Consider the following 17649-nt stretch of genomic DNA (forward strand, 5'->3'; position numbering starts at 1 on the left):
AAGACAAAGCCATGTTGCCGGGTAATGGCTTGTCTTCTTCTTCAGATTCTTGAGTACTGATATAGTAGATCAGTTGCTGAAAGGGGGGTCTAGGTATTCCAGAAGGTGTATCAGACGAGCAGTTGCTTGTATGAGCCGTATAAGGCTGTTTTGGGATGTTCTGACGGCTGGCCGTGACTGCAGGAGACTGTGGGCTGAGGGTAGACCAAGCACGACCGAGGTGGGATGCCTCTTGGCTGTGTTCACGGGTGATGCACCGCGGGAATATGTCTTCGAGGTGACCTGTTCGATTTGCTTGTTCCTCTGCCTTTTAAGTGATCTCCTAGGTCTTCTGGCTCAATGTACTCCTTTCCTGGATCAAGATTTTTGGTGTCGAGTGATGAACCTTGTGCTCCGCGTCCTTGCATAATCCCTTCAACTTTTTCTTCAACCTAATCAAGTGCATAAACCACTTTGTCTAAGGTTGAGTCAAGCTCTTCGGTCTTGTCCATGACTTTGTATACCTTTTCTGAAACTTCAACTGTGAACTTGTAAGACTCGTTTTTGGCTTCATTAAGGGCGTTGTCTACATCATCGAGCTTAAAGTCTAGGTCCCTGATCTTGTTATTAGTGTTGCGAAGCTCAAAAGTGTGCTTGGCTTGCTCCTCTTCCATGGCGTCAAATCTCTCAGCAATGGTTGCTGCATCCTTGTTTGCTCGTTCTTCTATCGACTCGACCTGATCAGAGAGGTCTTCAAACTTTTTTTTAAGAGAGTTGATATACCATTGATTCTTTCATGAAGGGCGGCAGTAGAGATGCCTTGGGCATCGATGACCTGTTTGATTGTAGCTTCAAGGTGCTCCAAACGGTTACTGATCTGCTCGTTCTTATCCTGTTGAAGGATTTGGTGAGGTAGGCGATGAACATATGGTCTAGGGTTGACCATAGGAGGCGCGTAGGGATTGTCTCAGTACATAGGTGGCTTGCGGCGTCCATACAGCTAAGGGTTTGGATTAGGGTTCCGAACAGAGTTGAGAAGATCGCGCATATACTGCTCTTCTCTGCGTCTGGTGGCTTGAGGAGTGTTGTAGAAGCCTTTTTCGTTGTAAGGATTTCGGTTCATGGGATCTACTGCTTCGGGAAGTGAAAAAAAAAGAAAAAACAAAAATAAGTAGAAAAGGTGTTATAGAGTCTTACTAACCTTTCTTAGGGTTTTTCAGAAAAGGAAACGCGTGCCTTCCCTGACAACGGCGCCAAAAACTTGATTTGGTGTGTGTGGGGTGTCAATTTTTACCCTAATAAGAATCAATAAGCCGCAAGTGCACTACTGATCGATTGTAGTACTTAGGGATCAAATTCACAGGGAAAGAGGGTCTTTTTCTGCAAAGGGGGTTTTTGGGTTGTCACTAAAACGTAAATTCTAAGCTAAACGGGAAAAGGAAAAATACTAAAGAAAAATTGCTGGAAAAACTAAAGAAGACCTAATCTAAACTTGAATGAAAATCAGCTGGTATAAAGAAAATAACCTAATTACTAAAACTTGTATGAAATCGGCGAAAACATATAAAGAAGAGATGCTGGGTTTTCAAGGAAATTATCTCCGGGGATGAACGATTCAAAACATTGTTAAAAAAGTAATTTAAAATATGCTAACTAAAACTTTTAGAGCTCGCATCACAAAAGTATGACTATGCCACCGTCATTGTCATAACCAACTATCTCTCGCAACTTTGACCAGTAGGTTTCCACTCTGGCCCCTGAAGGAAAAAGATGCTATCTTGCTTAAGACTCGTAAACATTCTTAGCTCACCCATAGGTAGGTTTCCACTCCTATGGTAGAATTCTCTTCTCAAAGTAGATCTGGCTCCTAATAAAAACTTTCGCAACACTACGAACCTAATTCAGATTATAGTTCATGACGCTACTCCTATGCATAAAAAATGAGTTTAGAAGAAAAAGTTCTAAGATGCGCCTTTAATATGTAATGGGACCCTCATCGTACATATATAGCCCCCATAGAAACTCTCTTAAACCCAACAATAAAACTACTCAGACATGATAAAGAAAGCCAAAACATTGTATTCAAAAGCTGAATAGAAATTCATAATGAAAAATAAACAAAGAGGGTTCAAGAGATAGATCTCTATCTCCTTAAACCTAATCAATCCTAAAAACGTAAAAGAAATTATGAAACAAAAAAAAGCATAAATAATATGATAGGTGATACGACTTAGGGTTCCTAAAATATGTATTTATAGTGCTCAAGACATTTTGGGCGTCACTTATGATTTCTCCAAATGAAAGAATTGGTTTGGGCTTGGAAATGGGCTCCAAGGCCGAACAGGTCTCCGTCTTTGGTGACTGAAAACTGCATTGTTCCTCTTTCGCTCCAGCGGTTTTGCACATATCTGCATATATGACAATGAAAAACAGGAACGCATGTGGTTTGAAAGAGGTTGGGTTAAGGTGGGGAACTAGCTAAAGATGAACTAGCCAATCAGGATTAACAGAGAGTGGTAAAAAGGATAAAGAAGTTCTGAATGTATGATTCATTTCCCTGATCTAATGCTTCCATGAGAAAATTAAGTCAATATTAAGTCTAAATAAAACAGAGCTAGTGTATTCCTTCATCTAAATCAAAATCATTCAAATTCCTCTAGGGTACTTCATTTCAAATGTGCTTAGCTACCACCTAGTCTAGTCCTAAATCATTAATGAGCATGTCACTAAGAACAGTCTAAAAGCACAAAGTCAACTATCATTGATTCATGTTCACCATTCCCTTTAAAACATATTTTGTTTTGAAAACCGTTTTTGAAAAACTTTAAAGAAAATGCAAAAAGTGTAGATAACGCAAGACTCATGAAAGAAAAGTAGTTAGAAAGGGATGAAATCTTCACCCAGAATTAAATGACACTGTCCTCAGTGTTAAAGAAGTCGAGATTGGATGAGAAAAATGCATACATATATCGAAGTAGGTAAGCCGAATGGAACATATCTGGATCCGAGATGCTGAGGGGAATGAACCGGATCGATTCGGGAAGGTGCAGCAAGGTGATAAATGGCAATGGGAGGTGGTGGGAAGTGATGGATGGGGTGGAATAGGACTTGGTGAGGTGGATTGAGATGAAGTGGGTGGTTTGGGGTCGGAGGTCATGTGAACGACTATTTCCCGCGGTCCAGGCTCACGCGACCGCGAGGAAGCTATGCCTGGCCACGGCTAGGAGTTTGGGGCGCGGTTGATGCTTCCATTCTTGCGGTCTGAATGTATGCAATCGCAGGAACTTAAATGCGGCATGTTTCCTAATTCTCCTTGGTTCTTGCTGGGCCGAGCAATCAGTAACCATCATTCTTTTTGGTTTTTCTGGTTTTTTAATTTCTTTATTTTTTTGGCTTTTTTTAATTTATAAGAAACACCTGAAACTAAGAAAAATAAAAAAATCAATAGAAAAAGAAAGAAAAATTCCAAAGAAAACAATACCTAAATTGGTTGCCTCCCATTAAGCGCTTCTGTTTTAAGTCGTTTAGTTCGACTTGGTGTAGGACGTGACTTAGTCAGATGAAGAAGACCTTGTCCTAAGACAAGTCTTTTTTTAAATCTCCTTGTTCTGTTTAGCATGTTCTTCGTCACTCCAAAGTTCTGCTTCAAACACCTCTGTTGCATGACGTTTTCCTGCATTGCTGTTGTTCGGCACAGCTTCCATGAAGACATCCTTGTCGATGTTAGCAAATGAAATCCTCCGGTTCCGCCAGTCCATGATGGCTCCGGAAGTTGCTAGAAAAGACCATCCGAGAATCACTGGATGTGTTGCGTCCCTGGTCTTGACAATGTAGAAGTCAACATGAACAAAGCAGTCTCCTATTCTCAAAGGAATGTCATAAGCTACTCCTTTAGGTGTTTCACTGGAATCATCAGCTATGCTTATCTTTGTTCTTGTCCTGTGCAGGTGCTTAATACCAAGTCTCAAAGCAATTGCCTTGGACATCATATCGAGACAAGCTCCAGAATCACAAAGCACATTGTTAAACATTTCACCTCTAATCGAACAAGAGATGAGAAACTGACCTTGATCTTCAATTTTGTGAAGTGTTCAAACAGGTCTAACTCTTCTGGTATGATTGAACAAGTCTTGTATTTCAGGAATGCATTCCGTGCTCTCACAGAAGTAGTGGCCGATCTTGAAGTCTTTACAAGCTCTGGTGAAGGTGATTCCTTCAGGCAATGTTTGAACTAAATCATTGAATTCATCAAGCTTCTACTTGCTGATGTTGCTAGTGATCCATTCAAGTCCTGGTGTAATTCTTCCTGATGAGTATCATGCCATCCTCTTTATCTTCAGAGCATTGCTCTTCATACTCATCTTCACAAGACAAAGCCATGTTGCACGGTAATAGCTTTTCTTCATCTTCAGTCCCTGAGTGCTGATAGAGTAAATCAGTTGCTGATAGAGGGGTCTAGCTACTCCAGAAGGCGTACCAGTTGAGCAGCTGCTTGTATGAGTTGGATGAAGCTGTTTTGGGACATTCAGACGGCTGGTCGTGACTGCAGGAGATGCGACCACGACGAATCGACTGTGGGTCGCGGGTAGACTAAGAACGACCGCGGGTGGACGCCTCTTGGCTGCGGTCACCGGGGAATTGCTTGCTCTTTTGCTTCCTGGGTCTTCTGGCTTAGTATACTTCCCCTCTGGGCCTAGGTCTTTAATGTGGGGTGCTGAACTTTGTTCTCCAAGTCCTTTCATGATCTCCTCAACTTTTTCTTCAACCTCATTGAGAGCATAAACAACCTTATCTATGTTAGAGTCAAGCTCTTTGGTTTTGTCCATGATCTTGTATACTTTCTCTGAAACTTCAACCGTGAAGTCATAAGACTCGTTCTTAGCTTCTTTGAAGGCATTGTCTACATCGTCGAGTTTGAAATCTAGGTCCATGATCTTGTTCTTAGCATTGTGAAGCTCGTGAGTGTGCTTTGCTTGTTCTTCCTCCGTATTGTCGAATCTATGCTATTCCCGATTGATGCATACTGATTGATATTGGTCTAGAAGTTTGGTCTCTGAGATTTTGTTTAGTTCCTGCGTTTTCAAACCTCTCGCTGAGATTTAGCCTTTGTTTTGTTTGAGGACAAACAAAAGACTAAGTCTGGGGGAGTTGATAACACCGGATTTTGACCATTTTTATGGATCACTTTAATATCTTTTACAGGTGTTTTTACTCCATTTCCAAAGGTTTTCAAAGGATTTCTATGTTTTCGGATTTTAAAAGATTTTTCAGGCAATTTGGGATAAAGAGGCACAAATTAGAACAAAAAGACTCTTTTGGATAAATGCATACCGTCAGAACTCTCATGGAGAGACGAAGACCTTCTCACCGTTTGATCACCCTCAAAATTGGACAACTTATAGAAGAATCAACCAGCTTTTAAATGCACTTGGTTTGGAGACATTCCAACGGTTGGATCTCAAGATATTCCATTAGCCCCGGAGCCACTCGAAGACGGCCAGCAAGTCACGCGACCGCAGCCAACAGCCCATTTCCCGCGGTCACAAGCCTCCCGACCACGGCCAATGATAACTAAGAGTTTTGAGGCTCTTAGATGGGTTATCAATCCCCTTGTCAAAGTAGTATAAGGGGTGTCAATCCATATGTGTGGTAGTTAGGCACTAGTTTATAAGATAAGTTCTTAAGTCAAGCTAATCAAAGACAGGTTTGGTGACAAGTAGCAAGTGAAAATATAAACAAGAAACAAACAAGTAATGATTAGTGAACTAAACAATTAAGCCAAACAAGATGATGGTGATTAAGCAAATGGTAAAAGCTAAACCTCTAGATGTGATCATTGATTAGGGTGCTTTAGAGATTTATTCATGATGCTAAGAACAATAATGCAATGCAAGTTACTCTTTAGTCTAGACTTCAAAATCAGATTAATTCATTCCCATGACAATAAACTCTTTGTAAATCACTTAATCAAGATTAATTCACCTTAAGCAAGATCAAGCAATCAACAAGCATAAAGTATCAAGTCTAATAATGACCAAACGGTTTCTATTTCAAGGAGACCGAATCTTACACAGAAAGCAGCAACAAGCAATCACATGATCTCAAAACCAATTAACTTAGAACTCAAATCTGGACTAATCCTCTCATGAAGGCATTAATCTCTACACTAATCCACTTTCAAACCAAATCATCATTTGTGAAATATGAATCAGTGAGCATTAAGAAACAGTTCTAATATGTCATTCATGCATTTAACAAATCATTCCCATGATGAAAAAGGCATAAACCCTTAGCTTAGCTCATTCAGACATTTCATCAAACACCTTGTGGGTGGAGAAATGACTAAGGTCTAGATCAGAGTGATGTGCAAAGATCTAGCATTAAGAGCAGCTAACTAAGGAAAGGAGATGAGAATCTAGAACCTAAACATCATAAACCGATCATCTAAGCACCCTAATCTACACACCTAGAAGCTTAAAAGATAACTACTCACTAATCATGATTAACACACCATTTCCTTTGCAAGAGGTGGTGTTAATCATGATTAGAAGCAGAGATGAGATGATTAGATGATAAGAAACAGCTTTAAGATGATTAAATCTGCTAGTTATCTCTTGATCAAACTCGTTTTTACACTAAGAAGTAGAGAGAAAACAAAGAGAAAGCAGATTAGAGGATAAGATAAAGCATAACTAGGGTTTTAGTCTCTAAAAACTATTTATATAAAAGGGTGTGGGCCGGGTCAGCCCAGGACAAACTGGGTACTGACCCGCACTTTCTGGGTTGCTGGAGCCACCCCTCGCCATCTGAAGAAGTCTCACACCGAGGGCCATACACCAGGGGGTCATGTGCTGGGTTGAAACTTTGATGAACACTTGAAGAACATGCATGAGACTTGGCATTTGATCCGGTTAAAGCTTTGAAACGTGAAGAGGATTTGTTTGTGATCTGGGTTGGAGAGATGAGGACCTCGGCATACATGCCGAGGTGCCTGGTACCCGAGGTTTGTGTAACATAGGAGCTCGGCATAGCATGCTGAAGGGTTCACACCAAGGTCTGCTTCAACACTTAGTCGTTTGGGGATCATTTTGGTGATCAAGGGAGCCTCGGTGTTGAAAGACCGAAGTCCTACCTCGAGGTATAGTCCCAAGGCTTCGTAAACATGCCTCCTCGGCATAACATGCGGAGGTATTCACGCCGAGGTAGGACACAACACTTAGCTTACAGTCGCATCTCTTAAAACCCGAATTGAGCAGCTTCTCTTCTGTTCAGTGTAACTTTCAGCTCGTAACTCCAAATGACCTGAAACCAGTTCCATGAGAAAGATAACTCATTCAGCTCGATCTTTGGTGAAGAAACTATCGGCGCTTGGGAAGTGGAAGGCTTCCTGGAGGGCTCATCTTCGCAATGCATTTACACGATTAGAGAAAGGCGTCTAGACATGTGTCCATTCCGGAGACGTTAACTTCTTGCTCATAGATCCGAATTGGATGATCTCGGACGTTATGGAAAGAGGACTCAAACATCTCTGATTCTTATGAAGACCCCGGAAACTGAATCTTCCTGGAAGTGCGCCGTCCTTCGCATTCTTCGGAGCTCATCGGATCGGTCCAAGACGGCAGCGAGACAGGGGTTTCTTCCGACAAGCTCAACTTTCTGCTCACGCGTCCGAATTCCATTATTCCACTTGCTATGGAACCGTGATTGAATCCTCTCCAACTTTGGTGAGTCACCCGACAGCTGAATCGGACCGGAAGGTTCCCCGGACAGGCGATCATTCAGGAGTATCGGATTGCTCCGGAATGGATGCGAGACCTGTTCGTCTTCCGATTACCATATCTTTAAGCTCCGTGGTCTAAATGCTTTGATTCTAACTGTTCTGAACTCTGGACTCAATTATCTCCAACTTCTATGAAGACTCCGACAGCTGAATCGGCCGGAAAGATCTTCTGGTGACGCGATTTCGGAAATGTATCTACACCCGGGATTTTTGGCCGAGGGACTTGGCCGCGGTACGTGTTTTTGGCCGAGAAAGCTGCCCGCGGGAAGGATTTTGGCCGAGAACCTTCGACCTTCAGTACACCATTTTGCCGAGAAACCCAAAATTGCTCCTTTTCACCATTTTTGATCATTCCAACTCCATTTCTTCATCTGAATCACATCCTCCACTCCAAATTGGCTCCAAAAGCACCTGTTTAACACTCCAAACCATGCAAAACTCTCTTGGACCTAATGCATTCTTCTAAGTCCTAAAACAATGCCTAAAGACCTAAAATGCATGAGATAAGACATGATTTGGACTAAAATATGTACACTAAATGATGCAATTTATGAGTATATCAGCCAACCACCTATTCCCCGCGGTCACATCACTCCCGACCGCGGCCGTCAAACTCCAAACTAAAGCCCATATTTCTGAAGCCCAAAGTCATTCTCAGCCTAAATTCTGGAACCCTAGAGACCATGCAGTATTGAAGACTATAAATACTTGTCATTTAGGTCGTTTTTAGACACAACCCTTCATACTTTACAGAAACTTTTTTTCTTTAGCCGTTTTTATGCGATTTTTGTAGAAGATTGTTCAAGTCCGAGTTCTTCAATAGAGAAGCTTTCTTCATCTTTTTTCTTTACTGTTTTTGATTACTTTATTAAAACCAATGATGATGTCGACCTCAGCCATGTCTGAGTAGATCCCGAGTTGGGGTTAGGGTTCCCGAAAGGGGCTCTCATAATCGATTAAGACATCTAAGTTTATAGATCTAGGATTTCAACTTTGTTCTCTGTTTATTCTTGTTATTATTGCATGTATGCTTGATTGATCACCTATTATCTGATCTAGAGAGTTAGTGTTGCGAAAGTTTTCATTAAGTATCAGCCCTAGAATGAAACAGGCGATATTTCCGTAGGAGTGGAAACCTACCTGCGGCGAGATCGTGAGTATTGACGAGTTTTGTGCAGCTCTTGCGTTCTCTCCCTTCCAGGGCCAGAGTGGAAACCTACTGGTCAGGGTTGCGAGAAACAGTTGGTTATGATCACGACAGTGATGTAGTCATACCGCCATACTCTAGCTCTAGAACCCTATATATCGATATCCGTCAATCCCATAGTGTCAAAACCGATTATGATCCCTTAGAGTTCCCAAAAGCTCAGCGTTTTTAGCCATAGTTTACAAACCAATCGATTTTTACTTGTTTATTTAGATCTGCATTTCAATTGCCTTAGTTCGATATTTTACTTGCTTTCCATTCGATTTTTCTACTTGCTTTCTAGGATAGATTTATTTGCTTTCTTTAAGTTTTAGTTTAGTTCGTGATAAACAACCAACCTTTAAAACCAATCTAGTCTAGACATAAAGTTAAAAACCGTTGAAGAATACCAGGCAAACAAATCTCTATGGATTCGATCCCTAAATACTACAACTGCTTAGCTGTGCACTTGCGGCTTTCATTTGTTTTTGTTAAGGGTAAAACTTGTTCCCTCACGCAGTTGACACGCAATCAAGTTTTTGGCGCCGTTGCCGGGGATTTGTTTCGCTGCCTTTTGCTATTTTTCTTGTTTTAACTTCTGTTCTAGACACCTGATCTCTAGTTCTTTCTTAAAGTTTTGCTGAATTATCTTTCCCTTCTTTTGTTTTTCTCTGAATTGCATGAATACCAGGCGCAGACCTGTAGAAAACATTCCAATTCTAGACGAGATAGACAGACACGAAAGAGAACTTCGAAGACTTAGACGAACGCAAGGAATGGCCAACAACGACCAGCCTGGAGATCCTATTAACCGAGCTTTAAATATGGAGTCCGAACATGGAGAAAATGAAGAGAATGATCACAGAGGAGGTGATCATGCTCGACAACATGGAGAGGATGATGAGGTTCCTCCAAGAAACCACTAGAATCGCGAGAGAGAAGAGCGTGAAGACCTTGATGCACCCATCAATGCAGCCGATGGTGACCACCAAGGAATGCAGCCGAATGGGCGCGTTAATCGCCCTGTACAGCCAGCAAATCAACACCGAAGACAAGCCAAGAACCATCACATAGCTGATTTCGATGCACTTACACAAAAATTTCAAAACCGATCTGCAATTCAAGTTCCATTTCCGAACCGGAATGAGTTTGAAGTCAAGCCTCAAATCATCTCATTGGTGAAACAAAACCAATTCCATGGAGTTCCTTCCCAACACCCAATGGACCATATCGAGCTCTTTGAAGAAATCTGCAGCATGATGAGAACAAAACAAGTTCCAGCAGACTATTTAAAGTGTAAGTTGTTCCCTTTTTCATTAGCAGACAAAGCTCACTGTTGGTTGAAATCTTTGCCTGCAGGATCGATTACTAATTGGGAAGAATGTAAAACTGCTTTCCTGAATCACTTCTATACTAAGTCAAGGTCGAATTTGTTGAGAACAAAGATCTCAAGCTTTCAACAAGGCCCGACTGAATCTTTCTATGAAGCCTGGGAACGTTTTAAGGAGTATGAACGTGATTGCCCTCACCATGGATTTCCTGGATCAAGCTTGCTGAGCACATTTTACCGAGGTTTTCAACCAAAATACATACTTTCACTTGATACAGCTAGCAATGGAGATTTTGGACAAAAGACGATAGCCCAAGGAAGAGCCCTCATCGAAAATTTGGCTTAAGCCAATAGCAATGATTGTCCTGAATACGATCGATCGATGAAGCAAACCGGAACAGAAAACAAGGAGATAACCGAGTTGAAGAACATGATGAGCCAGCTTCTGAAGAGCAACAATCGCCCAATCCATGCTTGTGAGACCAACAATGGCACAGAAGATGAAGGACCAAGTGATATTGATCACATTAATCAAGCCTTTCAAGAAGAAGATGTGAACTATGTAGGAGTGCTAGTACCATATCAAAATCGCTTCAACAATGGCTTCAACAACAACTTCCGGAATGCAAATTACACAATCTCTCTTACCGCAATCCAAATGTGGAGAATCCTCAAGATCAGTACTACCCACCTCAGCAAAAATCCTTCCAAAACAAGTTCCAAGGTGGAAACTTCGGAGGAACATGACCATATCAACCGCGGCAGCCATATAACTACCAAGGTACGGGTTTTAACAATCAATTTGTACAACAGCAGGGAGTCACGACGAACCAGCTAGCTTCACAAATCGGTAGACTTGAACAGTCCATCCAACAGCTCGTTATGACAAACGAAAAAGTATCTAAAGACGTGAACGTGAAAGTTGACTGCATGTACAATGATCTGAACGGGAAGTTTGAAGCTTTATCTTCGCACGTCAAAAAGCTAGACGTGCAAGTCTCCCAAACAGGCGACTCTATGAAGAGGCAAAATGGAGTTCTTCCAGGAAGAGTTGAAGATAATCCTAAGAGGTTTTGCAACGCCATAACCACATTGCCCGAAGAAGAGGCCAGAACCGATGGAAAGAAAGAAGAAACCCCAATCTTTGTACCATTATACAAGGATGTCGATACCAAGCAGCCACCATTTAAGGTACCTGAACGATCACCGTTTCAAAGGCTTACAAAATCCGACGATCCGGGATGTTTTGTTTTCCAATGTTTCATTTCAGGAATCAAGTTTACAGACTGCCTGTGCGATTCCAGAGCCAATGTCAACATCATGTCAAAGACATTTGCTGAAAAATTGGGCATAAAAACCTTAAAGGACATCGACGGTTAAGGTTATTTTTGGAGATTCATCTCAAAAAGATACTGAAGGGGCGATTCATGATCTACAATTTCTAGTGGGAGACAAAATTGTTCCAGCAGATTTCCAAGTCCTGGAGATGGATAAAAACAAGGAGAGGCCACTCATTTTCGGGAGACCATTCCTAGCTACCGTAGGAGCAGTAATCGATCACACAAACCGGCATGCTGTTTTCCTCAATGTGGATCGCAGAAGGTGCTACCCGACTATCTTAGACGATTTTTCAAGCAAGGGAAACAGGCCCAAAGAGAAAGAAAAAGAGAAGCCAAAAGCTTTTGCAAAGAACAAGATCATCATTCCACCAGATGCAACAGAAACTAGTGAAGACCAAATCCAGGAGCTGATCGAAAACACAAAAAGGGTTTTAAACAATGTTAAAGTACGAAAGAAGAGTAAAGGAAAGAAGACAGCTGCTCAAGGAGAAGAAGTAAAACCTCCAGCGACCGGAAGTGATAAGGGCACATCAAGAGGAGTGCCATTCAAATCAGCCTGATTTTTCATGCTTACGTCGAGCTAATGACTTAAAACAAAAGCGCTTAATGGGAGGCAACCCATTTAGGTACTTTTTCTTTTAGTTTTGTTTTCCTTTTTAAAATTTATGCTTTCTTTTTCTTTTAAGTTTCAGGTATTTTATAAGACAAAAAAAAAACACAAAAAAACATTAAAAAAATAATTCAGAAAATTAGAAAACCAAGAAAAAAATGGTAGGTTTTTAGCTGCTCAGCCCGGCAAAGACCAGAAGGTTGGACAAAGGCCGCAGGAGAAAGAACCGCGGTCGCGACCAACCGACCTGCGGCCAAAGGTGCATCGACCGCGGCACCGTGAATGTGACCGCGGCCAAGCCTTCAATCGCTGCGGTCGCGAGTCTCCTGACCGCGACCGTTGGTCGTTGAGGTGACGATGCGAATTTCCACTGCTTTTCGAAAGTTCCCTAAATTCCCGGTGATTTCCGGAGCATTCCCGGTAAAGCACATTAAGTTTTTCCGTAAGTTTTAAACCTCCTTTGCGTGCAAGACAAGAAAGGTAAGTTCCCGTAAACTTTTAGGAAAAGAAATGCACTTTTTGGATCAAAAATCCTTCTTCTCTTCTCTTCCAAAAGACTTGGAGATTTAGGAGATAAAACACATTTTTCAATTCTTAAGCTTTTTAAGAGATTCTTTGCCCAAACCTCACTCTTTTTCAAAGCTGATTTCAATTCTGTCATCAAATCTCTCTTTCCAGCAAGGTATGAAGATCAAACTCGCCATTTTTAATTGATTTTAGAACTTAGGGTTTTCTTAAAAAGCCCAAATCTTGGTTTATTGATGGTGAAAATAGCTTAAGAACAATAGATTATCCTTTTAGGTTATCTAAAAATCGATTTTAACACCTAGTTTAAGAGAAATTGAGATTTTTGAAATTTGGATTCTACATGCTTCATAAAAATCGAATTTGGAACAGCAAAATTGATGAATCTGATTAAGTCTTGTGTGATTAGTGATTAGTATTAGGTAACCTATAGGTTTGACATGAAAATTGCCCATTAAAACCGATTTTTAGAAGATTTCTATGTTGAAAACATCAAAAAATCCGAATCTGGTCATGAACTACTCGATTTCTTTGATTTAATGTCAATTCTGCTTGCTCATGGTTTTAATTAATCTCTTTATACTAGTATTAGTATAACTGATCTTAATGTGTTAAAATCAGCATTCATATTCACAATTTTTCCAAGAATCATTTCGTTTTGCAGAAAAAATGGAACAAACCAGATCCCGAAGAAGCCGTCGCACTGGTGACAGCTCTGAGGACATTCCCGATGATGCTACTCTAGGAGAGTACATGCTGAACCAAGCTAGATGATATGTCTATATTTTACATCATTTAGAGTGCATTTTAGAGTCCTCATTATGTGTTTTCCCCATGTAAATTGAGTCTTTAGGCATGAAAATAGGATTTAGGGCTTGCATTAGGTCCCAAAGAGTTTTGCATGTTTTGAAGTCCTTATCAGGTGCTTTGGGAGTCATTTGGAGCCTAAGAAGAGGAGCAGAGAAGAAGACGGTGAAAAAAAAAGGTCAAAAATGGTGAAAACCGCTTGGAGGAATTTCTCGGCCAAATCGCGTACCGGACGGACAGAAACCTCGGCCAAAATCCTTACCGATCGTTCAACCTCGACCAAAAAGCTTACCGATCGCTCAGCACCGACCAAAGTCCGTACCGATCGACCAAAGTCAGCCTGGGTCGAAGATCAGGTGTAAATACTGCGGGTTGAGTTTTTGGCCGAGGCGAAGGAATTTTTACGACCAAAAAGCTTACCGCGGTACACAGCCCTCGGCCATTTTCCTTACCGCGGGAAGCTTTTCTCGACCAAAATTTGTCCTTGTCCGCGCGTTTCAAAGATCAGCAATCCGGGGAACCTTCCGGTCCGAACCAGTTGGCGGGGTCTTCAGCAAAGTTGGAGATAATCAAACAAAGATCCCAGAACAGTTGGAATCATCCAATTCGGACCAGTGGGGAGAAAGATACAGCTTCCGGAAGATGCACCAACATTACGCGCATCCGAGAACCGAACGGTGGAGTACAAAGATCACGGCGGACGGAACCTTTCCGGACCGAACCAGCTTGCCCGGTCTTCATCAAAGTTTGAGATCTTTGAAAGACCTTTTCAGAACGGTTGGGATCGCTAAATTCGGACGAGTGGTTTGAAAGACAAAGTCTCCGGAGTTCACATCGGTCCAAACAGCTTATTTCCCGGTGATTCCAATGCGGTTCAAAGATGTGAAATCCAGGAAGCCTTCCACTTCCCAAGCTCCGACGGTTTCTTCACCAAAGTTCGAGTTTATTGAGTCACCTTGACTATGGAACTGGTCTCAGAGCATTTGGAGTCGTGGGTCGAAAATTACTGCTTCCGGAAGGCGACATGATCGATACGGGCCCAAATATGTTGCGATACGCGCTAAGTGTTTCTTCAGGGCTCGGCATCATTACCTCGACATCGGCCAAGTCAAGGCTCATATTTTGGGAGTATTCTGAACTAGGCCTCGTGCTGACGCCTCGGCACGTTGGAATCAAGGCATGCACACGTAAGAAATGAAGCTGGAAACGACTAAGTGTTGAACGAGCACCTCGGCGCAATGACCCCGGCGTGCATGCCGGCCCCTGTTCGCTCAAACCCCTCGACTACCAAGCGCCTCGGCATTTCATGCCGAGGTCCATTGTCACGAACCCAGAATCAAGAACAAAGCTGCCCAAGAACACACACATGAAGATGGATCGAAGACTAGGGTTCATGCATGTTTTTGACGTGTTCTTCACGAGATCTTCATTTGGATCTGGACTCACGTGCACTCCTCGACATGAAGACCTCGGCTTCACTCTCCGACACACCGTGGCACTCGCCCATCAACCCAAGAACGCGGTTCAGTACACGGTTTGTTCCAGGCTGACCCGCAACACTTTACCTTTGCTATATATACATTTTGAGACTAAAAACCTAATCATCTTATCTCTTATCTGTTTTTGGCTTTAAGAACTTACCTCTTTTGTGAAACTTGAGGAGTCGAATCCGATATCTCATTTTTGCATCAGGAATCTTGTTCTTTCTTTATTTTCTTTTGTCATCTATCATTAAACTCCTCATCATGACTAGCTACACGTCTTGCAAAAGACTTAATGAGCTCGTTATGATTAGTGAGTAGTCGTTTAAGCGGCTTTAGATGAGTAGATTAGGGTGCTTTCAAGGTAGATTAGTGGGTTTAGGTGTCTAATCTTGCATGTTTCATTCCTTAACCGACGAGATCTCTAGGCTGGATCCAAGCACATCACTTGAGGTTCAGATCTGACACATATCTCGCATCAAAAGTGTTTGTAGAAATGTCTGAACCACTCGGTTAAGGGTTTAAGAGTCTTTCATCGCGGGGGTGATAGTTTGTTCTCTTAAATGACATTTTTGAACTGATTCTTATTGCTGATTGATTCGATGCTTCTCAAAAGACATTTTTGGTATGAAGGAGAATCAGCTTAATACTTTCATGAGAAGATTAACATGCCTTGAGTTCAAAGTTAAATGAAACCGCTTGATGTTTTGATTCATTAACCAACTAGTTGAACTTGGAAGCACCCGAGTCAAGTATCTCGTATAAAGTCCCTTGCTTTATTGCATATTATCATCATCTGAATCGTTTAGTTATTATTTGCATCCTGTCTCTGTCTAGATCTAATCATTTGCTTTACCTTTCATGCTTAGTCGTTTGTTACGTAGCTTAGTTCAAAACCTTCACCTTTTGTCTTGACTTAAATGAACAAACATCATAGTCTAGTGTCTCGTTGACTTGTCTGGATTGATACCTCTTTGTGCTACTTCGACAAAGGGGATTGATAACCCTGAGACCTAAAAAGTCTTATCTATCAATTGGCGCCGTTGCCAACTTGTCGGAGCATTAGTCTTTTGTTTGTTCTTGAGTTCAAGATTTTACCTTTCTTTGTTTTACTAACTTCCTTGCAAGTTCTTGTGTTGCTTTCAGGTGCATGAAAACCAGGTCTCGGAGCACAGAACCGCCTCTACCGTACGACGACAACATCAACCGGATTGAGAGGCGAGCTCGCGAGAGGGAACGGCATTTTGAAAGGCTTGGAATGGCAGAACAGCAAAGGATCGAGCAACAGGCTCAAGAAACCGAGCACCAGGCTCATGCTAATCAGGCGCAGGCAGGCAGGAATGAACAACAAGCTTATGTTAACCAACAACAGGCTCAGAGGAACGAAAGGCTTGCTCAGCGAAACCAACAACAAGCTAATAGAAACGAGCAACAAGCCCACCATGTTCATCCGCCACCGCCACAAGCTCAGAGACAACCTCATCCGGTCTTTGTTGGAGAGAACGACCGAGCTAATGCGCACCAATACCGAGCTGGGATTCAAGCTCCACCGGTTCAAAATAACAACTTTGAAGTTAAAGCTTCCCTCCTCAACATGGTGCAGAACTCAAAGTTCCACGGTCTAGTCGGAGAAGACCCTCTTGAGCATCTAGATCAGTTTGATCGGGTTTGCGACCTAACTAAGATCATTGGTGTCTCGGAAGATAGCTTCAAGCTACGCTTGTTCCCATTCAGCCTCGGTGATAAAGCTCACCAGTGGGAAAAGAACCTCCCGAGGGGTTCTATACAAACCTGGGAGCAGTGTAAACTGGCGTTCTTATCAAAGTTCTTTTCCACATCACGCACGGCTAAGCTCAGAAACCAGATCTCAAGCTTCACGCAGCACAATAACGAGAGCTTTAGCGAAGCTTGGGAATGGTTTAGAAGCTACACTAACCAATGCCCACACCACGGCTTCTCAGAGGCATCCCTCTTGAGTACTTTATACCGATGTGCCCTCCCCAAGATCCGAAACCAACTAGATACAGCTTCAAATGGAAATTTTCTTGGGAAGGAGATCAATGCGGCAATGGAACTAGTCGAAAACCTAGCCATGTCTAATGATACTTATGGCGACGACTTTGATAGAGTAAACCGTACAGAGGGCTCCAATGAAGAACAGCGTATGAAAAAGGATATAAGAGAGCTTCAGAGCAAGCTTGACAAGGTTCTGATGGCGACACAAAAGCCAATACACTTTGTAGGCGAGTTTGATGAGCAAGGGCCAAGTTTTGATAATGTAAACGACGACGGTCTAACTCAAGAGGAGCTGAACTACATAGGGAATCAGCAGAGGTATCAGCGGTTCAACAACTACAACAGTAACCCAAACCTCTCATACAGAAACCCGAATGTAGCTAACCCTCACGATCAAGTGTACCCTGCTCCGCAACAACACCAAAGCTACGCTCAAAAGGCTCCTTATCAGAATACCTTCCAGCCAAAGCAACAGTTTAGTGGGCAACAGCACGGCTACACTCAGCAGAATCAAGCGGCTCCTGGTAACAACTTCACCAGCCAACCGCAAAATCACAAGTTTCCACCAGGGTTCAATCCACTGCCGATGGGTAAT

The 17649-nt window shown here is 42.2% G+C and overlaps 2 non-coding genes across 2 annotated transcripts; both read right to left on the reverse strand.

Moving 5' to 3' along the window:
• Window positions 1–10373: 10373 nt before the first annotated feature.
• On the reverse strand, window positions 10374–10482 carry LOC112081736. The gene has a single exon (XR_002896658.1). It is a non-coding gene; the product is annotated as a small nucleolar RNA R71 (small nucleolar RNA).
• A 6405-nt stretch (window positions 10483–16887) lies between these two features.
• On the reverse strand, window positions 16888–16994 carry LOC112081675. The gene has a single exon (XR_002896597.1). It is a non-coding gene; the product is annotated as a small nucleolar RNA R71 (small nucleolar RNA).
• Window positions 16995–17649: the final 655 nt, after the last annotated feature.

This window comes from Eutrema salsugineum, unplaced genomic scaffold (genome assembly GCF_000478725.1).
Source record: "Eutrema salsugineum unplaced genomic scaffold, Eutsalg1_0 scaffold_10, whole genome shotgun sequence".
NCBI classification, from domain to species: domain Eukaryota; kingdom Viridiplantae; phylum Streptophyta; class Magnoliopsida; order Brassicales; family Brassicaceae; genus Eutrema; species Eutrema salsugineum.